We start from the raw sequence: 24,514 nt of genomic DNA on the forward strand, positions 1-24,514 counted from the left end.
TTGGACAACAGCAAGATTTAAAGGGGCTGGAGGACGTTCTCACCAAAAGCAAACATCGTGGAGTATAAAGCAAAAACTCAATTGCTTGCACAAATAACATTTTGGTTCACAAGCATTAGCTGTGCTGGTTGTATGGCAAATAACCTAAACAGGAGCCTGGAGATCTGGCCATCCCATCCATACAGAAAGCTGTTCCCTTACCCTAGGAAATCAGTTCTGTGAGTCTCAGCCTTCCCCTGTTCCTCCACCCCCAGCTCCTGCTCTGCTGTAGGCATGGAAGTCCTCCCCCAAACACAGCACTCTCCCTTTGGATCTGGCTTCCCATCAGGAGCTGTTGTAAAGCACTGAGGTATTCCACACAGATGAAGTGAGCACAAGGTGCTGCTGTGGGGAGCTGACTGGAACCCAGGCTAGACAGCTAAGTGTGTTCTATACCACTGCTGCTATCCTTAATCTGTCACGTCCAGAAGACCACCACCAGGGTATTTAAGGCCACCTTTGTGAAGCTAAGAGAACCCTCACTTTACCCTGGATAAGGGTAACTGTTACTGTCCTTGGATAGCATTTTTTATGTGCTATATATAGTCTGTGTTCACCTTACAAATAGCGAAAGAGCAAGTCAGGTATGCATAGTTCCACAGCTCACAAAGGATGGCCAAGACCTCAGACTTTGGCCTGGAGACACCAAAGTTCAATTTGGCTTCTTACGCCATTGCAAATGTCACAGCAACAGAAAATTGGGGGAAGTTGAAGCAACAGATATATGTAGGAGAGGAGCCCTAGACGATGTGGGTATGGCCTACCATTTAGCAGCAGGTAAAACCACAAGGGTGTGCCTTAACACCAGACCTCCAGGGTCCCTGAGATCAATTCTCTGAAGCATCAGGCCAACTCAGTAGTTTCCACATCTTACAGATTAACATAAAAAGAACAGCCATGTCTCCCCATGGCACATGCCTTGGGTCTGACCCAGTATGATAGCCTCTGGGCAGGCCACCCTGTGAAGTCAGGGTAAAGAGATTAGGACTCTGACATAGAGCCAGGCTGGAAGCTGACAGGGACACATGACGTGAAGAGAGGATTCAAGGCAGACTGTGAACCCCGTTGCTGAGGTTGCCAGCAGACGGCTGTAGTAGTTTGGAGTTAACTGTGAACTCCAAAGAGGAACAGTATGGGTGAGGATATAAGCATCTTTGAGACAAACTCACGTGAGAGTTCTGGAGTCTTTGAGGGGAAAAAAAAAGTACATTGTAGGTCCGTTGTGAACTTAAAGCTGGTAGTGAATAGAACAAGGCCCCTACTGACTGCTCCTGGAGACTGTAAGGAAAAAAAAATCGCCTGTTCTGAATGCTGGTGTGTGTCTTCAGGGAGCCTGGTTTTGTTCTTCTTTTCTCCATGAAAATATTTTTTACTTGAGCAAATATTTGAGTGTGTTAAGAGTTGTTTTAGCTTGTCAACACTATATATAGATGTACTTTTCCACAATCAGATGTACATAGAGGAAAAAAGATAAGAATTCTCCAACCAAAACAAACAACAACAACAACAAAAAATAGTAGATTTGGGGAGGTGCCCTTTCCAGAATTATAGATGGGTTTGGAAAGTGATGTGAGATGCCAGGCAACACAAGAAGGGTCACGTATGCTTCTGACACTGAGGTTTTTCAGAGCTACGGTCCTCCGACAGATGACATGAATCTCGTGTGTCATACACTGAACGGGGCTATACTGAGCATTTCCTAGCATGAACACAACTTTGTCAAGTGTCTGACAGATGGGCACTGTCCCAAAGGATAAGGCTAGTTCTTGCTTATGAGAGTTCGCTTCCATCTGCTGCCAAGCCTCAGAGAACAAAGAGTCGAGTCAGGACCTTATCAGAGCCTGCCAAGGCTGGTCCCCTGTACACAGACGCTGAGACTGGCCACTGCCTCCTCAAGGCCACTTGGCCTGTTCACTTCTGCTCAGCAGAGGACCTGGCTGCTCCTGCTCCTCACATCACAGTGTGGCTTGGTTAATGTGACCATTACATGTTTTCATCCTTTTAAGAAAGTGGTTTCACCTCATTCTGTGCTGTGAATTTCCTCAGGACTTAGGGCACAATGACGTAATGAGTATACAATGCCACCCTCTCGGTCCCTTGTCTGTTCCTCAGCCCTGCACCTGTTTTGAGCCCTTATGGAAATGTTAAAATCTGGTTCAAGACTCTCTTGTTTCTTTCTTAAATGAGATAGGTGTCCTGAGCACGAAGGAGATCTTTGTCAGTGCAGTGCTTAAGGGCCATTAAAGAGGAGGGAGGGAGTAGATAGATGTCACTCTGTCCTTCCAGGGGACTCCTGTTCGATTCATGTCACCCACATGACAGCTCACAACCATCTATAACTCCAGCTCCATGAGATCCAGTGCCATCTTCTGGCCTCTGTGCGTACCACGCACACAAGCGGTGCACAGACATTCATGCGGACGAAACACTCCTACATATAAAAAAAAAAAATTAAAAAGCTGAGCACAGTGGTGCGCACTTGGAATCCCAGCACTGGGGAGGTGAAGACTGGAAAGTCCCTGGAAACTGCTGGCCGATCAACCCGCCTAGCCTACTTGGCAAGTACGAGGCCAATGAACAATCCTGTCTCAAAAAAACAAAGTGGACAGTGGCTGAGGAGTGACAGCTGAGACTTAGTCCTGGCCTCCACACATCCCTGCACTTGTCACCATGCATCTGCACACACACACACAAGATATAAGAGTCACTAGTGCCACTTCCGTGGCTACCACCATTTGCGTGGCCATGGTGCCCCACGAAAGATAAAATTCATTTGTCGGTGACACCAGTGGCCCAGAATGAAAACACAGGGCGTGATTAATTCTGTGACATACATTCAGATTTTACTTTTCAGCAAAGCACTGGCCTTTGAAAACATGATTCAGGGTCTCTGGTCTGTGCGTGTAGACCAGCTGCTCAGTGCAGGCAGACAGAATTCTGAACACTGCTTATGAGAGCTAAGCTCTGTTGTCCAGGTGATGCATGTGGAAAGCAGAAGCCTCGATTGAGGAATTACCTCCATTAGATTGGCCTGTGGGCTTGTCTGTTGGGGGCATTTTCTTGATTGTAGAATGGTCCAGCCCACTGTGGGTGTTGCAGGTGGGTCTAGGCCTCGTAAGTAGCTTAATGATGAGCCCGGACGTTCCTTGGTCTCTGCCTCTGTTTCCACCTACACGTTTCACCCTTGAGGGCCTGCCTTGGTTTCCCTTGATGATGGATATAACTCAAAAGCTGAAGTAAGCCTCAGAGGACCCAGGTTGCTTTGGGTCTGTGTTTATCACGGCAACAGGAAAACAAACTAGGACACTGTAGGCCCAGGTATCCACTGGAGCAGTTCAGTTCTACAGGAGCTGTAAGGCAAGGTGGATGTGTAGTCCACTGGTCCACTGGATCCAGATGAAAGCTAATGACAGGTAAGAACTGCCTGCCTCCCTCTTGCCCCTACCCCACATACACTTTTGGGCAGAAGAGCAACCCATGGCGATGGCTTCTAATTTATTTTCAACTCAGTCTTGATTTAGAATGCTACCTTCCCAGTGGAACTCTTGTTTAGATTCTTAGATCAAGCATTGAAGCCTCAAAGTGCCTTCAATAGAGGCATAGAGCCCCTCCACCTCCCAGTGGGCCTCGTTTTGATGCACTGATCACAGCCCACACCAGCTTCATCTCCAGCTTACTTCTTCTATGAAAGCTATAGTTCACAGTTAAACAATCCCCAAGGAGTTACTAGCTAAGGACATTGCTACCCAAAGTGAGCCCAACACGGAGCATAAAAGAATCCTTTCAGCCTGTTGCCTGAAGTCCAGAGTTGACCTTCCTAGATGTGGAAATCGGAAATCAGTACGGGGCGGCAGGAGTTTTGTTCTGAGGAACATGCTGGCTCCCCTGGGAGCTGGAGGGTCTACATCCTGGGACCCCGAGTCAGGCAAATCTAAGGAATGGCTGGCATGGCCAGTGTGGAAGCCACCATTGTGTTCTTTTCCTGATAGTTATGTAGACCTTTCCAGAGCACCCCACCGCTGTCAGCCTAACCCCTTCACAAGAGATTCCAAAGGAACGAGGAAGGGTCTGAGCAGAAACAGGAGTGTAGTAAGTGGGAAGAAGCTGCAGGGGAGATGACCAGTGGATGAAGTGTCTGGGTCCTCAGCACTCAGGTAAAAAAGCAGGGTGCAGTGTGTGCCTGTACCCAGCGCTAGGGAGGTGGGTGCAGAAGGATCCACGGAGCTCACTGGCCAGCCAGTCTGGCTAAATCAGTGAGCTCCAGGTTCAGTGGCAGAGCCTGTCTCATAAAAGTAACGATGGAGAGTGGTAGAGAAGGGCATCCATGTGTGCACGCACAAACACAGACACACATACCTTTGTTACTGCAATCTCTCCTTCTGCTCACGTGGGCACAGAAAGGGCTCCAATGTGGTCTGCTATTAGACGGGGAGTATATATGGAATTAAGCTGCATAATTTGGCCTAAACAACTAAGAATCAAGTCCTGCTCCCGTTTAGCAATGGGATCCCCCATGTTAGACTAGAAACTATAAGATGGTGCAGAAATAGGCTGGGGCGGTAATGGCGTGCACCTTTAATCCCAGCACTCAGGAGGATCCACTCGGGTGGATCTCTGTGAGTTTGAGGCCAGCCTGATCTACAGAGCAAGTTCGAGGACAGTCAGGGCTACACAGAGAAACCCTGTCTCAACACGCCCCCCCCCCAAAAAAAAAAGATGATGCAGACGATGCAGAAAAAGTATAAGGTGGACTTCTTCCCTCCAGGAGCCTGAGGAAGACAGAGGAAGCCACTGATGAACGCACACAGAGAGAGATCTGATTACACAGCAATTGAGAGTAAATGATGCAGGCATACATCAAAGACAGACATGTCCCCTTCCGGGAAGAGTTTACCTACCGAAAAGCAGTCAAAAGGGCTTTCTTGATCATGCTGTATAATTTTCTCAAAGGTGCTCTGGCCACGGGCAGGTCAGGACTCACCCTCAAATTCCAAACCTTCGAAGCAAGAGTTTTTCTAGCTCATAAGTGCTGTGTTACCGCTAGCTCCGTCTGCCAAGGGTTCCTTGTTTTGTCTTGTTGTTATTGTGGCTTTTTATCCCCTGCCGGACTCACTTAAAGTTTCCTCTCAGCCGGGCGGTGGTGGCGCACGCCTTTAATCCCAGCACTGGGGAGGCAGAGCTGGGTGGATCTCTGTGAGTTCGAGGCCAGCCTGGTCTACAGAGCAAGATCCAGGACAGGCACAAAAATTACACAGAGAAACCCTGTCTTGAAACACACACACCCCCCCCCCAAAGAAAAAAGAAAAGAAAATTAAAATAATAATTACATAAACTCGTGGAACCGTTTGTAGAGTGTTAGGCTATGCAAGGCCCTGGGTTCAAGCTTCAGCATCATATAAACTAGATAGAGTGGCACACTCCTGTAATCACAGCACCTGGAGGTGGAGACAGGAAGATCATGAGTTCAAGATCATCCTCAACTGGATTGTGTTGTGGGATATTTGTACCCTGTGTGAAGATATGTTGCTGTGATTGGTGTAATCAAAAGCTGAATGGCCAATAACTAGGCAGGAGAGTATAGGCAGGACTTCCGGGAAGAGAGAAAGATCTCTGGGAAAAGGAAAAGCAGAGTCACGAGCCAGCACAGAGATAGCCGGATGGGCAGTACAGAGAGATGAGGTATCGAGCCACACCAAAGAACAAAGATTTAAAAATATGGGTTAAGTTATAAGAACTAGTTAGGAACAAACCTAAGCTAAGGCTGAGCTTTCATAATTAATAATAAGTCTCTGTGTCATTATTTGTGAGTTGGAAAAATCCATCTACAATATAGGGAGTTCAAGACCAGCCTAGGACACATAAGATTCTGGAATCCTTAGGGACTCTGAGGTTAGCTTTCAGATAGATTGGAAGTTCTGGAAGGAATCGGAAAGGTGAATGGTTGAGATGTCCATCAAAGTTCATGGGTCCCAGGGAAGCTGCCAATGGTCCAGCATCACTGCTCAGTGCTGAGTCTCATAGAGAATTCAGTGACATGCTATGCTTGAGTTTCCTCAGCCAAGTTCAGAGCCTCCCTGACAGGTGAGCAGCTTTGGGCGTCTCCAGATAATCTATTTTCCACCCTTCCCTGAGAGATGAGAAGTAGGTCAGTGTGCAAGAGAGAATTGCATTTCATTCCTGTGTGAGCTACTGAGATGGGGCAGGAGCTTGCCCCCCCCCTTTTTTTTTTAGTTCTGATTCCCGCCCAAGGGAAAAAAAGCATTACTGATGTACACAGATACTTGACATTGGATGGAAAAGAGCTCAACCTGAAGAATTAATTCCAATTTGTATAACAGCAGTAGATGTGTATTGCATATGTAAAGAGATATGCAAATTTTAGGCAGCAATTTGCTAGTGCAAATATAAAGTTGTTTGCCGCAGATACATGGTTGCCAGGTAAATAAACCAAATGTGCACCGAAGGTAAAAGCCACCATTTAATTATAGTTCCCTGATTTTCTTTCTTTTTCTCTTGTTCTTTTTATCTTTGTTACAAAGCATCATAAATCAACAGAGAAAAGTCTGTATAGGAAGAAATGTCTGTCTATAATCTCAACGTGTGTGTGTGTGTGTGTGTGTGTGTGTGTGTGTGTGTGTGAGAGAGAGAGAGAGAGAGAGAGAGAGAGAGAGAGAGAGAGAGAGAGAGAGAGAGAGAGAGAGAGAGAGAGAGAGAATCTCACTCTATAGCCCTGGCTGACCTGGAACTCTCAGTGGAGACCACAGAGACCTACCTGCTTCCACCTCCCACATGCTGGGTTTGAAGGTCTGTCTGGGCCTCTGCCTGCCTAAGCCAGCCCTCAGACTTGATTAGGTAGCCGCAGATGAGTGTGAACTCCTCACCCTCCTACTTCTGCCTCCTCAGTGCTTGTGGTTGTGTGGTTGTGTGTGTGTGTGTGTGTGTGTGTGTGTGTGTGTGTATGTATTGCTCTCAACTAGGACTGATTTGAGATTCTTTGTAATGTGAATATGATCTGACTTGTGGAAAGTGAAAATATACATAAAAAGAAAGAAAAAAAAAAAAAAAAAAAAAAAAAAAAAAAAAAAAAAAAAAAAAAAAAAAGAAAAAAAAAAAAAAAAGAAAGAAAGAAAAGAAAAGAAAGCCTGGGGAGATGGCTCAGCTGTTAAAGCCTCGGCCACACAATTGTGAGGAGCCAAATTCAGATTCCCAAAACTCAAACCTGGGGAAAGGAACATGGAGCATTCCCAAAGCAAGGAAACTAACAACACAAGCCATATGGGGATGGAATTAGTGTACATACACACGGTGAAGTACACACGAGCGTGCATACACACACATATATACACACATTCACACACATGGAAAGAGAAAAACTGTTACTTTTAAGTGTGGACACAGCCAAGATACAACATTAAGCATTTTCTTTGACTGTATAGTGATTCCTGCTCTGGTCTAGATTGAGCATCTCAATTTTTATTGCCAAGCTTGGGGTCTTACAAAAGAAACAAAGCACTTTTTGCAAACTGGTCAGGATAGAGGCCTCTGAGAAGTGTAGTTCTGCAGACTGGAAATGTGGACATAGTTCTTGCCTAACTTGTCCAAGGCCCTGAATTTGATGCCTAGAATGGGGGGGGGGAGCTTACATCTACTACTATACATGAACTTTGAATGCAGAATGAGAAAGAATTTTTTGTTTATTTGTTTTTCGAGACAGGGTTTCTCTGTGTAGTTTTGGTGCCTGTCCTGGATCTCACTCTGTAGACCAGGCTGTCCTCGAACTCACAAAGATCTGCCTGGTTCTGCTGGGATTAAAGGCATGCGCCATCACCACCCGGCCCAAGAAAGAAAATAATTTTATAAAAATGACCAAATTAAAAAAAAAAAAAGATCTGTAGCTTCCCATGTTCTTTCCATTGCTCGCCTAGTCTCCTCTGCTCCATGCCCAACAAAACTTGATTTTTAAGCCATATGTCCACTGAGTCCACCCAGTCTATCCTGTATCTCTTGTCTAAACCCAGAGTTGGTGAAAAGCTGTACTGGGCTGAGACAAGGGCCTTATTTGGGGGAGGACCCTTATTACCAGAGAACAAATAGAGACAGAGGGAGGAAGCAGCCACAAGGAATGCAAACCATGCTCCTAAAAAGATAGCACAGAATATAAGCAAAAACCCAGACCTGAAGTAAGACCAGAATCTGAGTCATCTCTGTCCCTTACTGTGTGACCTTCAGTAAGCGACTTCTCTAGTTATCTCCCCCACTGCAAAGTGGGGGAGAATAATAATAATAATATAACCATACTTGCCCCCTAAAGTTCTGGACATGGTTAAGTGCGTGCCCAACACAACAGGCTCCGTGAGGGAAAGCCTTCCGGGGCTGTCACAGAAACAGAGTCACACCTTGATCGCTGCTGTCATCAGCCATCGCAATCATCCTCCCCAGGCCTCAGAGAAGAAGGTGCTCCTGGCCTCTTCCCCTACTTACCTGCACAGCTGCCACTGACGGTCATCTCTGCAGGGCGATCCACCAGCTTGCGTCAGGGCAGAGGCCTGTCAGCCCTGCAGCTAATTTTTATCTTCCCCCTAAAATCACAAGGCAACAAAGGCTTCACTGCCCGCCCTTCGGGCCGCAAGGCCAGGTTAGTGAACGGCACAGACAGAGCCCCAGTGCAGGAGGGACAGGAGGAGCTTGAGTGACCGACCCCCAAGTGACTGGACGGTCAGCAACTCCGCGGAAGAGCCACCCTTAACCTGCAGCATCCAAAGGACACGGCCTAGCTCTGGTGTCTCTCCCAGGGCATGATGGGGGTTTGCCTTCAGGGTTAGGTTTCCTTGCAAATTCCTAATGACTCTCTGAAAACCCAGCTCTCCCACTTCCCCGACACCAGAAGTTTACCTGAGGAACTAGAAGGCTGACTTAAGATAATGGTATCCTCTGCTTGCTCCTTTGCTGAAATCCTCGGCAGCCTGATGGTTCCAGGTCTGGCTGCAGCTTCTGCCTGGACGTCTTTAGCCTGTAAATGGTGGCTAACAGGAGGACGCAGGCTGTTCTCAGTCTGAGCGGGTTGTACTCAGGCAGGACCTTGAGCTTTGTAGCTAGCTGTGGCTTTTTTTTTGGCCTGCAAAATATTTCTGGTATAGGGCAGGCTATACCCCCCCACCCCCGCCCCCCCAGCCAGCACAAGGCTTAAAGCCAAGTATCTGCATTGTACTTTTGGGTCTGTCTGGCCAGGCTATCCGACACCAGGGCACATCTTTCCTTTCACACTCTTATTGTCCTAAGGCTTCAATTACATCCTTGACTGAGAGCCCGAGCATGGGGGAGTAGGCACTTTAGAAATCCTTAGGACAATAACTACATGAGTGTACCGCCGCCCCGACCTCTTCTAACAACGGTGCACACCCCCAGCTGCCTACATGGAGAGTGACTGCCTGTGCGGCTTGGTTTTTGTCCATTTGATAAAGTCACCTGGAAAGCGAGTGGCCTCCACCAGCTTGCGCTGAGGGCATGTCTGTGGGGAACTGGCTGGATTTTTTGGCTGATGTGGGAGGGCCCAGCCCACCAAGGGCAATGCCACCCCTGGGCAAGTGGTCATGGGTGGTATAAGAAAGCAAGCTGATGGGGGGGGGGGGGGGGGGGGGGGCGGGGCGGCGGCGACGCACGCCTTTAATCCCAGCACTCAGGAGGCAGAGCCAGGCGGATCTCTGTGAGTTCAAGGCCAGCCTGGTCTACAAAGCGAGTTCCAGGAAAGGCGCAAAGCTACACAGGGAAACCCTGTCTCGAAAAACAAACAAACAAATAAGAAAGCAAGCTGAGCAGACGATGGGAAGTGAGCCAGGAAAGCAGTGTTCTTCCCTGGTTTCTGCTCCAGTTCCTGCCTTGAGCACCTGCCCCGGCTTCTCCTGATGATGGCTGATAAAGGAACGCCAAATTGGTTTCCCAGGCAAGCTGCTTTGGGTCAGCGTTTTGTGACAGGAACAGCAAGCAAGCCAGGGTATTGCCATTTCCAGAGAGCCAGAGGAACACAGACCTCAGCCTTGGCTGCCATTAAAGGGAGCAACAGATCGATTCACCACCCCAGAGGGGAATTATCTTATATGGCTTTGTAGTGAGTACATTGGCAAAAAAAAATTTTAAAAAAAAAGATGGTGAACTAGGAAGTGACTCAGTAAAGTGCTTGCCATTCAAGCATGGGGACCTGAGTTTGCTCTCCAGAACCCACATGAAAAAGTAAACAAATAAAGCTAGGCATGGCGATACGCACATGTCACCCAAGTACTGGGGGAAGTTTTGCTTCCTCCTCTGATTGTAGCCACACTTTGGTCATCTGGGCCATTCACCCACACTGTCTGTGCCTCGGTGTTAGCAAGTAAGTTCAGAGCAAAGTAATAGAAGGGACTTGCTAACCTAACCTTAAAGCATCCTTAGACTCCAATTACCTTAGAATGTTTAGAATTCAGTGACCTTGGAATGCAGAACATCTAACCCATTTGCCTGAAGAACCCCATTATTGCATGAAAAGGGCTGGCTACTGTTTGCATATTGAGTGTCCTCCAAAGGCCCATGTTAAAGCGTGGTATTGTTGGGAGGTAGTAGACTGTTTAGGGGTGGGGCCTATGAGAGGTCTTTAGGTCACTGGAGCATGCCCTCAGTGAGCCCCTGGCTCCTTCTTATTCCCTCTTTTGCTTCCTGATGCTAAGATTTTATTCTGCCATCTGCTGCCACCATGATGTTACTACCTTGCCCCACAAGCCCAAAAGGAACAGAGCTAACCAGTCAAGGACAGAAAATCTCTAAAATTTTGAGCCCAAGTGAACCTTTGCCATTTATAACGTATGTGATTATCTTCAGCTCTCTGTTATATAGCAAAAGGAAGCTGACTACCACAGGATGGTCCTTTGTAACAGTTGCCCCTCTCCGAGTGCAGGAGCTAGTGTTTTATCATCTGTGAACTCAGTGTGTTGTCTGAAATGCAGTCAGAGCCAATGGAAGTCTGTTCAGTTTGATAAAGATGGACCATCCCCTACCTGAAGGAAAAGTTAGTGGTAATTTATGACATACCAAATGATAGCCAGGCTGCAGTGGCTCACACTTTATCCCAGCACTAGGGAGGCAGAGGCAGGTGGATCTCTGTGAGTTCAAGGACAGCCTGATCCACAGAGTGAGTTTGAGGACAGCCAGGGCTACACAGAGAAACTCTGTCTTGGAAAAAAAAGAAAGGAAGGGAGAGAGAGAGAGAGAGAGAGAGAGAATGGAGGACTTGAACAAGATAGTTTTCCCTTACTCTCCTTTTTAAAAAGTTTTAAAATAATATTTATTTGATTCTCTCACTGTCCCTACCCCATCTCTATCTCTCTGTCCTGTGTGTGCATGTGTGTGCATGTGTGCATGTGTGTGTGTGTGTATGTGTGCATGTGTGTATGTGTGCATGTGTGCATGTGTGCATGTGCTCAATATGTAGATGGAGGCTGGAGGATAATTTGCTGGAACTGGCCCTGGAGGTGGTTCTCAGGTCATCAGGCCTGGTGGCAGATGCCTTTACGCACTGATCTGTCTCTCATCAGCACCCCCCTTAATCTTGAGGGACCTCTATTAATAATTTGTTCTTTTGGCTCTCATTTTCCTTGCCCATTTGTCTTATTAAGATGCCAGTGTTACCAGGGAAAGGTTATCCGCATAAGAAACTGAATTTTACCCTTTTATCGTCTCTCCTCAGGGAACCATCTAAACCAAAGTGTGGTAGACTATGGTCTAGGGGAAAATTCAGACTGTCACCTATTTTTGTACCGTCTGAGAGCAAAGAATGGCTTTGAAATGTTTAAAATGGTTGCGGTGAGGGGGGACTCAAATGAGAATACTATTTCACGGGCTGGACAGGTGGCTCAGTGGGTAAGAACACCTGCCGTGTAAGCAGGAGAGCCTGAGTTTGGATCCACAGCTCCCCTGTAAAAAAAAGCCACGTGTGGCTGCATGTACCTGTAACCTAGGACTGTAGGACAGAGAGATGGGTGGATCCTGGGAGTTCCCTGGCCAGCTAGCCTAGCTGAAATGTAAGCTTCCTGTTCAGGGAGAGACCCTGTCTCTAGGTAATAAGAAGCATAGAAAAAGACACCAATTATCTTCCTCTGGTGTGCGTGTGTGTGTGTGTGTGTGTGTGTGTGTGTGTGTGTGTGTGTGTTTACACAAAATAATAGGAAGTCATGAGTCATTTATGACAATAAAATTATGCTAACTTCTGGTTTCAGTGTTTAAAAAATGAAGTTTTATTGCAATGCATTTATTCATTAATAGCTCTAGCTGCTTTAATGCTCTGCGACAGAGATGGGAACACTCATGACAGACACCTTATTACTCACAAAGCCAACAATATTTACTGTCTGACGTTACAGAAATAAAAGTTGGTTGTGGGCCAGAGAGATGACTCCGCGGTTAAGAATGAACGCTGCTCTTGCAGAGGATCCGAGTTCACTTCCCAGTACCTACACAGCAGCTCACAACCACCTGACTGCAGCTCAGGGAATCTGAGCCCTCCCCTGACCACACAAGCCTCTGAGGCATCTGCACACACGTGGTGCACATAAATTCACACAGGCACACACACACACACACATAATTTTTTTTTTTTAATTCTTTTCACGTTCGTTGTCTCCCAAGGGAGGCCACTTGTACTCCTGGATGTATCCAAACCACAAGTCCTGATCTTTGCTACAAAATAACTAAGGGCTAATAATCTCTTTTCAGAAGGGAAGTGACACTCACTCAGGAGATAGATTCCCAGAAAGTTACATGTAAACAGAAGCCTCCGAAATAGAGTGATATTTTTGATATTTTTATGTTTTGGTTTAGATAATTCTCTACGCTTAGAGAAGGGAGAAAATACTCTCTCTGAGCCCTGGGGACAGGCTTGTTGGAGACAGGGATTATGTCACTGCAGCTACCTCTTCATCCTGTCTGTTCTCTGCTCATCACTCTTGGTGCGTATTCCCATCAGCCCAGGCGCGCTCCATCCTTAATCCTCGTGTCTCAGCTCAGTGGAGGCAGAATGTTTGAATTACAACCCGAGCAAGAGACAGATTCCCCCAGGGGCAGAGGAGGAAGTGATTTATTCCGGGTAATCCCAGTACCAGGTCTAGGAAATCATCTGTCTCCACTAAATGGTTTCCATACTTTAAGGGGGAGGATGAGGGGATCAGACATGGAACGGCGAGGGGCAGAGATCCCGGAAGCAGAACTCTCTCATTCTTCCCCCACCTCCAACTCAACAAAAGATGTGTAATTTGTCATTTTAGTCCCCAGGCCTCTGCGCAGACTCACTCCCCAAACACTTGCTGCCAGGCACCTTTAAGGAGCGTGAACTGGGGAGCCTTGCCACCACAAGGATGTTCAAGGCAGATGTTACCCCTGAGTGGAGGAAGCTGACAGAGCCCACAGGTGAGACCCTACCCCCCACCCCCCGTGAGTCTTCAGAATTCTGGATTTTCCTGGATTTGCCGGAGGGATTTTTGTTGGTCTCACTGGTGTGAGCCTTAAAGCTGTTTTTCCTTGCTCACTTGGAATGTCACAGAACAAGAATGTCGGAGACTTCCCAGGAGAGGAGAGGTATTCAAGCCTTGCAGCTTTCCTCTGAATGACTGAGGAGTGTGTGTGTGTGTGTGTGTGTGTGTGTGTGTGTGTGTGTGTGTTCACATATGTGTGTGCATGTACGTACAGGTGTGTGTAGAGGTCAATGTCAGGTATTTCCCTCAGTTTCTCTCCACCTTATCCTTTGAGACAGGAGACAGGGTCTCTCACTGAACCTGGAGCTCAACAATGTGGCTAGACTGGCTGTCCACCTAGCCCCCAAGGATCCTCCAGCCTCCACATCCCCAATGCTGGGATGACGGATGCTCCCGCCATGTCCAGGCTTTTCACATGGGGGCTGAGGACTAACCTCAGGTAGTTTCTCATGCTTACAGAGCAAGCCCCTTATCAACTGTGCCAGCACCACGGAGGGACAATTTTAAAGTCAATTCTGCCTTGAAATGTGAGATAAGGATTGTTCGTGGAAGGCAGCAGATGTTCCGCCTGCCCCAGAGTGAAGGTTTCGCCCTTTCTGTTTTCAGAGTGTAACGGAGTGTATTTCATGACGTGCCTTTAGACTAAGCATCCGCAGTCTTTGCCTGAAGTGAAGAAACTTCCCAAGTTGGCCAGAGTCATAAAATCATCGAAGATGTTAGAACTGGAAAACAGGCCTAATTTTACAGATGTGGGGCCAGAGACCAGATGTCGATCTCACAGCTAAAGGGCAGCAGGGTTTGTGTTTGATCTCGGGTTCCTAACGTCATATCCAGAGCATTTCCTGTGAGGCTCCTCTGTCTGCCTTCTCGTTGCTGGTGGAAATGAGGCTGTATATGAAGTTAGGAAGGCAGGATAATTGGTGGATGGGACCGAGTCATTAAAAAGAAAAAAGGGAGGGGTAGCTCAGTGGGTAAGTGTTTGCCATGCAAGGACTGAAAGCTGAGTGTGCCTGCACAGGCCTGTAACCCCAGCATGCAGGAAGGGTCACAGGGACTTGTGGACCATCAGCCTAGCTCCAGGGTCAGTGGGAGACCCTGAGGTGGGTTTGGACTTCCTTTCACCTCCGTCTCCTCCTGCCTCTGGGCCCCCCTGACCTTTCACCTCACAAGGCAGATTTGTGACTCCTCCAGATGCTGGGGAGTCAGGTGGAAAAGTCCGAGCCTCAGGTTCACAGTCCTGGACCTTTTAAAGGCCTTTTTCCTCCTCACCGCTTTTGACTACTGGAGTTTTCCTCACTTTGAATTTCCTTCAGCGAATGGAAGCTCCTGCTTGTTGAAAGCAAACAGTGCCCTGGGGGATGAAAGGAAAGGCCAGTGTAGGGAGAGCAGTGTAGGGAGGCGGAGAGCATAGAAGCAGGTAAGATACCTGACTTCCTCTAGCCTCAACTTGTACAGGCATTCACACATGCCTACATACATGTGTTCATATTTTCTACCTGCATATACCCTGCATTCACACACACACACACACACACAACAACACACACACACACACGGGGGCTACTTACATCAGACAGAGAAAGCAGCAAAGGCTGTTCATTCCATATTTGCTCTAGCTCGGGTCAGTGAATGAAAAGCATGTAGACCCAGCTTGGAGACACACACCCTACACCTTGCTGCTAGACAGACAGTCCTAAGCTCCCATGGTTTGATAATTTTAGGTAGCGTATTTTTTTATTTATATCAACTATAACACGAATCAGCAATGCTATCCCTCTTTGAACTGATAGCTATACTGAAGGTCCAAAAGGACACAGGGATGGGACATGGTAGAGCTGGGATTGGAGCCCAAGGCTGGTTGTGTTTCATCTTTGGCTCGACTCTAGTAAGAATGAGTGAGTTATTGAACAAGGGAGGGGCCTGTAGGAGTGGTCGGTTTGAGGGTGAGCAGTGCAAAGGTCCTGGGCCTACTGATGGACTATCCAGATGTCTTCAGGGATCCCAGAACTGAGCTGTAGAATCCAAAGAAGAAAACTCTCCTGGGTGGCGGCAGTGCACGCCTTTAATCCCAGCACTCGGGAGGCAGAGACAGGTGATTTATGTGAGTTCGAGCCAGCCTGGTCTACAGAGTGAGATCCAGGATAGGCACCAAAACTACACAGAGAAATCCTGTCTCAGAAAAAAAAAAAAAAAAGGAAACTCCCACCAATAAAGAGTCAATCCCCTCCGTGCAGGGCATGGCTTAGCTCTACTTCCCCGTGCCTTCGAGACTGGAGTGGCAGTGAACCCTTACCCGCTAACTTGACAGGAGACGAAGAACAGGTCTGGTCTTAAGCCAGGCCAAAGCTTTCTGCTGCTTTCCTGTTCAGAAGTAAAACAAACACCCTGAATGGCTTCTCTGTTTAAGTAAAACTGCCCAAGAAAGGAGGGCATTGGACCCACTGCAGGCTGACTATGCTCACAGAACTGGCCTCTTAATTAGTTCGTTATTCCTGGGTCCAGCTCTGTCCCCTAAGTAGCACACTTATCCTTTAAGGAGATCCCTGCCTGTTAAACCTGGCAACTATGACTTCGATAGACCCTGAGGACTTTGGCTTTGATGAGCCTCTTCCCCTCAGATATATGGAGATGTTGCCCTGCTCTCCCCATACTGACCGGTCCTTACACACACACACACACACACACACACACACACACACACACACACACACACACACCCCAGGGAACTGTTTGCTTTCAACAAGCAGGGAGCTTCTGTTGGCTGAAGGAAATTCAAAGTGAGGAAAACTCCAGTAGTCAAAGGCGGTGGGGAGGAAAGAGGCCTTTAAAAGGTCCAGGACTGTGAACCTGAGACTCGGACTTTTCCACCTGACTCCCCAGCATCTGGAGGAGTCACAAATCTGCCTTGTGAGGTGAAAGGTCAGGGGGACCCAGAGGCAGGAGGAGATGGAGGTGAAAGGAAGTCCAAACCCACCTTCACCTCGCTATTCCTTGTGGGTGGGAACGTGCCAAAAGACAAGCAGGAGTATCACCTGAATAGGTGGTGAGGTCCCGGGCCTGGGATGTTCTCGGTGGCAGCTCCTGCCTCAGAGCTCGGATGGAGAGGGACGTACAGTCATGCTTGTGACCGATGGAGATTCAAGGGAGTCGGTCTGGGTAGCATCCTGTGTGACAGAGAAGCATTCCAGAGGAGAGGCGTGGACCCTGTAGCCTAAGCCCCCAGGAAAACTACCCTGAGCAGGGCGTGGCCTCGCCACAGGTACAGGCAGCTTGGGAGGTGCAAAGTGAGGGAGGGTATACAAGGAGAGAATGCATGGGTTGGGGATTTAGCTCAGTGGTAGAGCGCTTGCCTAGCAAGCCCAAGGCCCTGGGTTCGGGCCTCAGCTCCAGGGGGAAAAAGAAAGAGAGAATGCAGATATGGAATGGACAAGGGCAGAGCCAACCAGATGGCAAAAGGCCAGGTTACCAGAGTGACAGCTGTCCATGCCTGGACTTTGTCCACTTACCAACTGCAGTGAGGTGTCCAGTGTAACCAGGAAAGGGTAAGCGAGTGTCATGGCCAGGTTTGATAGCCCTGCGGCAGGAACAGGCAGCTAGAAGGACCAAGGAATCAGAAAGCTCTGCAGTGGGGGTGAGGAGCGGGCCAAAATCCTGACAGTCGCTCTCAATAGCCACAAACAGAACCATCTGGTCAGTCAGTTCCCTGGCACAGGGCCCCCGGCCTTGAGCTTTGCCCAAAGGCCTGTGAAGACACAAGAGACACACAGCAAAAATATTGTCGGATCTTAAACACAGAGCAGGAATGAAATGAGAACTACGGCGTTGTAATGAAGTGTCCAGAAAACATGTAATCACGTCAACCTCATTCACATTTAACTGTAGCGACCTCTACATTCTCTGCTTGGAAATAATGCTACCGTTTGTTTCTCGCTGTCTCAAGTTTCTGTGCCTGTGTGGTGATAGCCAGGTGAATGCAGCCACCTGGGTAGTAAGGGAGTCTCTGTTGTTTAACTATTTCAACAGAGAATAATAAGGTCTTGGGGCTGAAAGATGGCTCAGCTGAAAATAATTCCTGAGCAAGTGTGAGGACCTGAGTTCAAACCCCCAGAAACCCATATAAATGCCAAGTGGGCATGGTGGTTCTCTTATAATTCCAGCCTCTGAAGGCAGAGGTGAGATCATTATAGCAAGACTAGTCATATTGACCGACTCTGGGTTCGACAGAGGGACCCTAACTCAGTAAGTTGGATGAGCAATGGAGGATGACTCCTGTTACCAACCTTGGGCCTCTACATGCATATAATCGTATGTTCCCACGCACATGCAATAAACATACACATACCACACACACATGAAAAAGTGGGTAAAGGGTTAAAAAAAAAAAAGAATAACAAGATCCTTTTGATCTTTTCCACAGTAAACATTTTCTAGTTAATGTAAAATGTGAGTGTGTTTAGTGTGCCAGCTAATGATATTGAAAGTGGATTCTATTATTAGAAGGCCTTTGGGCATGCAGCAGTCTTAAACCAGCCCCAGGCATAGGATCTGACACTGAGGTTCAGGCTTCATTAAGCCAGATAGCAGAGGAGTAGATGGGACTCCATAACTGCGTGATAATTAGATTAGCTGAGCCTCAGAACCTTCCAGTTCAGAGTCTGCTCATATCAAGTACTCTTACCCCAGAAATGTTCTTCAGGGGGATGAGCTTTTACATGGCGGGTGTAAAAGTTCCTTGGGAGGATAATGCACTTTGCAAGTGGGATGAGCTGTTATGTTCCAGTTCCCCTGGGGTTGATAGAGCAGAGAAAGGGGGAGAGGGGAGGTCAATAGATAGATAGATAGATAGATAGATAGATAGATAGATAGATAGATAGATAGATAGATAGATAGATAAATAGATAGATAGATAGATAGATGATAGATGGATAGATAGATAGATAGATAGATAGATAGATAGATAGAAGATAGATGGATGAAGAAAAGATGATAGATAGATAGATAGATAGATAGATAGATAGATAGATAGATAGATGATAGATGGATGCATGGATGGACAGACAGATGGACAGATGGATGGACGGATGGACAGATGGACAGACAAACAGATACACACACACACATAGAGAGAGAGATGAAAGGAAGGAAACAAAACAATCAAGGAATAAACAACACAAGATAAGCTGGTGATAATTCACTGCTTGGCTAGCAGCAAGTGGCCTAGGTGAGGCCAGGCACCTGGGCCATGGCCTGGCAATGTCACCTCGCCGTGATGGGTCTGCTGGCTCTGGCTGGAATGTCTGCCACCACCAAGCACTAAAAGTGGACACTGATGGCAGACTGACTGGCTCTTTGCCCTTTGGTGTCTTTTTCTTCCTCTAATGATTTCAGTCTTGGGCTTGAGAAGAGGACAGAGAGTAAACAGCATTCCCAGGCATCTCTCTCCCCAGCCCTCATTGTTGTCTTTGATGCTGTTCTCAGGCTGGGACTGTTGCTGTCCCTCTTTCTCCTCCCCATCTAGTTCTTTTCATTGTGGCCAGCAGGCTCCCTTTACCCCTCCCTCCACAGCAGGCTGACTGCACAGTCCTGACAGATGGAAAGGGAGACCAGCTGGGAGTGGTCTCCACCTAGCCCGATGAACGACAGGATCTAGACTTCCTCTTCTTGTCTCACTGCCCCCCCAACCCCCCCCCACTGACTCCAGGCAATGACTTCATCCCTGAAGTAGACAGTGGAGGGATTGGTAGGGCCATTGGAATTTTCCTCTTCCACTGGCAGGTGACTTGGGGAAAGCAGTTTAACAGGTATGCATCCCTGTCTACTGTGGATGTTGGTGACTAGAAAAACAAGAGGCCAGAGAATAGGTCTGACCCTCCCTCTGCTGGATCTCCCTGGCCTTTAATAACCCCTCCATCACTGAGCTTGATTTTCATAAGGATGGACTATCACCCATCCAGTACTTTCCTGATCCCAGCTATCTATGTAGTTTATACAGCCATGCTAGGGACAAGTAGGTCAGTTCTCACATGTATCCCTGTGTGATGGATAAGGAATTAGCGCCAGGTAAACTGCCAAGGCCAATGCTCTATGGCAAGTGAGTGGGTGAGCCAGGCTTGGTCCTCTGGCTGTAGCCAGCGGAGTGCTGTGACCCTGACAGGCTTCAGGGAATCACTGGCTATCAATAAGTAGCCTCAGAGTAGGCAGTGAGTTGGGGGTGGGGATGGGGGATGTGTGGGAGGGAGTTTTCATGATCCAGAAAGCTTTTAGGGCTCTTAAAATGCTGACATCACCTGAAGTCATTGAATACAGAAAGATCATTTTACTGATGTCAAGATTCCTCTAATTCATCTATTCACATATTAATTAATTCAGCAAGTGTATAAGTACATTGAGTACCACTCCATGTCCAATCAATACAAGTCCATTTGCCAAAATCAGTGCAAACATGGGCTGGAGAGATGGCTCAAACATTAAGAGCATTTACTGCTCTTTCAGAGGACCTGGATTTAGCTCTTAGCACCCACCTCTGGTGGCTTATCCAATTCCAGGGGATCTGACACCTTTTGACTTCCATGAACATCTGTATGTACATAGTGTACACAAAACTCAGGTACACACATATATGCACATAAATTTTAAAAATTAATTTAAAAACCAGTGTAACCAAACACCAAAATTCACCGTATTATCAATTTAGTCAATTATTGAACAATTAATTCACTGAGGACTTTTTTGTTTGTTTTGTTTTTTGAGATAGGGTTTCTCTGTGTAATATCCCTGGCTATCCTGGAACTCACTTTGTAGACTAGGCAGGCCTTGAACTCATAGAGATCCGTCTGCTTTTGCCTCCTGAGTATTCGGATTAAAGGCATGTGTCACCACTGTCTGGCCACTGAGGACATTTTTAAACCAAATTTATCTCTTTCAGTCATAACAACTTAAACAGTAATAGTTTAACAATTGGAAGATTGAAAAACAAAAATATTTAAAAAAATTTTTTTTGTGCATGAAACACTACTGGTCATTTCTAGCCCTTATCTAAAATTGTTTTGACTGCTTCTGAATTCCTTTTTTACACACTTTTTAATTACTTCATTATTTAATTTATTACTTTATTTACTTATCTGTTTATTTGGGAGCCATGCCACAGTACATGTGTGGAGGTCAGGAATCAGCCTGGTCCTCTGGAAGGACAGCAAATGTTCTTAACTGCTAAGCCATTTCTTCAGCTCCCTTCATTTTAAAGGTCTTAAGGTATCTTCCAAGTGATTATAAGATGGCTTTTCTGTTTTTTTTTTTTTTTTTTTAATTCTCATAATCTACCTGGTAACTTACAATAACACCATTTTACAGTCAAACTGGGCTATTAAGTAATTTGCACAAATACTCCAGCCTAGTCTGATTTCCAGTCTGTCCAGCTTCGAAGCTCATGCAAATCTTTCTTCCTCTGCCACAGCCGAAGTGTCCTTCTCTATCACTTTATTACTTTGGGATGATATTTGCATCTCAGAATGCAGTGGGAGGGTGGAATGAACGATAGAAATGGAAGCCCTTGGCCATGATCCCAGCCTTCTCTAGACGGGAGCTTTTCCGTTGTAAATGTGGAAGTTGAATCTTTTTGGAAATATTTACTTTAAATATGTGTATGTGTGGGGGTGTTATGTGCATACCCTTGGAGGTCAGAGACACAGAATCCCCTGGAGCTGGAGTTATAGATAGTTGTGAACCTCCTGACATGGGTGCAGGGGACCATGATCTCCAGAAGCCAAGCTTTTAACCACCAAACTGTCCCTCTCTCTGACTCTCTTTTCCTGGACTCCCCCACTCATTCCTCGGGGATCACTCCGGGGAGAGCGAAAACAGGCAGGGGGATGGCCCACCCAGTTCAGGAGAAGATGAATGGGAGAGAGACATGGGTCACAAGTTACTCAATGCGGTGGTGGTCCGTGTTGACCTTGCTTTCCCAGGACTGAGAGGCCCAGCCTGGAACTCCAAGGACACTGCTGCCACCTGCTGTTCACACGGTCTGCAGCCACCTGGTTCTTGTCTTGCCCACATCAGTCCGGCAACTTCAGGGAGAGTTTAAGCTTTTTTGCTTAAGAATCCATAAGAGTGATTCCTCCGTAGAGTAAAAGGACTTCAGTAACAACTTTTCCTCCTCCCCTCCCCCTCCCCCTCCTCCTCCTCCCCTCCTCCTCCTCCTCCTGGAACTCACTCTGTAAGCCAGCAGGCTGGCCTTGAACTCACAGAGAACCACCTGCCTCTGCCTCCTGAGTGCTGGGATTAAAGGCATGCGCCACCACCGCCCAAGTAACTTTTAAAATTGTTTCTGAAGTATGTGACCTTGGGGGCAAGGCCTTTAGTTTCCTGGAGTCAGTTTCTGTGTGTAAAAAAAAAAAAAAAAAGTTCAAGGTCATCCTCAGTTGCATAGCAAATTTGAGGGAAGCCTGGGCTACATGAGACCCTATCTCAAAGTAAAATAAAGTAAAATAAAATAATGAAGAATAAAATAACGACGCCCTTATTTCATTTAAATGACAGTATGAAACAATATTCCTGTGTCTTTTTTTGTTTTTTTATGTATACAGAAGAGGGTACCAGATCTCATTACAGATGGTTGTGAGCCATCATGTGGTTGCTGGGAATTGAACTCAGGACCTCTGGAAGAGAGGTCAGTGCTCTTACCTCTGAGCCATCCCTCCAGCCCAAACCTTGAACTTTTGATCCTCTTGTTTCCACCTGTCCTGAGTCATGGGACTGAAGGTGTATGGCACCGTGCAAGCACCACCTGATGTGGGGACTGAACTCAGGGCCTCCAGCATACTAGGTAAACACTCTACCAACTGAACCACACACGCCTCAGAAATCTATCTTCATACCAAAAAATGTTAACTGTGTGAAGGGCAAATCAGGGTGAGACACAATTAAAAATCTCTAAATAATTAAAAAAAAAAACCACACACACACACAACTCGTTGTGCACCTCTGTTGGGACTGGCAAGGTGATGCTTCAGTAGTTGAAAGGCCGCTCCTAGTCCCTGGAACTCCAGCTCCAGGGCAGCACTATGGCACTGCTCGCCTTCACAGGCACTGCAGCTCCACGTGATGCACACCTGGCCCACAGCACTGCACTCACGTGTGCACGCCCACACACACACACACACACACACTCAAAATACACATAATTTAAACTATAAAATGAGCTGGGCGGTGGTGGCTCATGCCTTGAGTCCCAGAACTTAGGAGGTGGAGGCAGGTGAATCTCTGATTCAAGGCCAGCCCTGGTACAGAGTGAGTTCTAGGACAGCCAGAGCTACACAGAGAGACCTGTTTTGAAAAGCTAAAATAAATAAAGAAATAAAAATGATTAAAACTAAACCACTTCTGCTTTCATTATCATGTTTAACGATTTACTTTTAATAGTATATTTCCCGATATATGACTTTATAGTGGTCACAATTAAGTCTGTCGTTTTCTTTGCATTTTTTAAGGGTCCCTGAACCTGAGCAGTGGTGGCACATACCTTTAATTCTAGCACTCAGAAGGCAGAAGCAGGTGGATTTCTGTGAGTTCAGGTCAGTCTGGTCTACCAAGCTAGTTACACAGAGAAACCCAGTCTTGAAAAAATAAAATAAAATAAAAAACAACAACAGCAAAAAGAGAATATCAGAACCAGTATTTGAAGTACTGAAAATATAACCGATCTTTAAAAAGATTTATTTATTTATTTATTTATTTATTTATTTATTTATTCATTCATTCAGCTGATAGAAGAGAAAGTGGGAATAGTCTTGAACTCACTGGCACACACACAAAAAGGCTTTCTGAACATTGTTAGCACACACACTAAGAACAACAACTAACAAATGGAACCTCATGAAAAACTAAAAAGCTTCTCTGAGGCAAAGGACAGCGTCATTCAGACAGAGTAGCAGACCTGACTACACATTAGGTCGTCATTCTTGACTTTGAACCCGCTGAGCCATCTCAGCAGGTTAAATTACACTTCCTAAGTTATATTTGTTTCTGCCATCTGCACCCATCAGAGTGTTTCCAAGATTCTGATTCGCAAATCTCACATCACTTCTTTCAGGCAAGTGAGCAACCCCAAACCAAGAAAACCGGAGTGATCTTTTTCCAGTCCAGTCCCCTCGGGAGCTGATATACATAGCAAAGCTAAGAGGCTTGGCTCCCTCCGAGAAGCTATAAACACCACAGCAGATTCTGTTTGCCTGGAAATCTTTTCTGAGTGTGGATGGCAGCCATCAGATGGTAACTTGCACGCTGCCAATCTCATCCCTTCTGGACCATTAGCTTATGTTGCTGCTTTGGAAGTTCAACAATACTAAATCTGTCTATTGGTGAGTTCCAACAGTGCATGAAATTACTTCTGGACAGTCCACTTTGCTGGGTATTTCAGCCCTGGAGGTGATGGGGAGAGGGGAAGCTGGATTGGCTGCTCTCATGCTCTCAGAAGGGACCGGGTACCAACATGCGTCCCACCTCCTGGTGAAGACGCAACTTGCTACCAGGACTTCTCCTCTTGGTGCCAAATGTTTTTCCTCTAAAAAGTAGCCTCTGAAAATTTTCTCTCATTTGTGGAAATAAAAATAGCATTCAAAAAAGATAGCATCTGGGACTGGTAGAGGTGCTTCAGCAGTTATGAATGCTTGTTTTTGCAGAGGACTGGATTTCAGTTCCTAGCATCCATTTAATAACTAGGCTATATATATATTGGATGTTTGGAAATAATGTATTGCAATTTTCTGCCCACCTGCCCACAGATGCGACACGCGCACACACACACACACACACACACACACACACACACACACACACACAAATAAATAAAAGTAAATCTTTTAAAAGAGCATTTCTATTTGTTAAATTAGCAAAATCTAGAAACCACATGTTGCTGGGGTGGCTGCAGTGATCTCACATATACTTAATGGCATAATTGGAAAGCAGCAGACATATGCTTGCAA

General features: G+C 46.6%; 1 long non-coding RNA gene across 1 annotated transcript; it reads left to right on the forward strand.

Annotated features, from left to right (window-relative positions):
- Positions 1 to 11,087: 11,087 nt before the first annotated feature.
- On the forward strand, positions 11,088 to 24,095 carry LOC119088404. Its single transcript, XR_005092075.1, has 4 exons — positions 11,088 to 11,197; positions 12,883 to 13,010; positions 13,326 to 13,467; positions 23,623 to 24,095. It is a non-coding gene; the product is annotated as an uncharacterized LOC119088404 (long non-coding RNA).
- The last annotated feature ends 419 nt before the right edge of the window (positions 24,096 to 24,514 follow it).

This window comes from Peromyscus leucopus, chromosome 7, assembly GCF_004664715.2.
Source record: "Peromyscus leucopus breed LL Stock chromosome 7, UCI_PerLeu_2.1, whole genome shotgun sequence".
In the NCBI taxonomy this organism is placed as follows: domain Eukaryota; kingdom Metazoa; phylum Chordata; class Mammalia; order Rodentia; family Cricetidae; genus Peromyscus; species Peromyscus leucopus.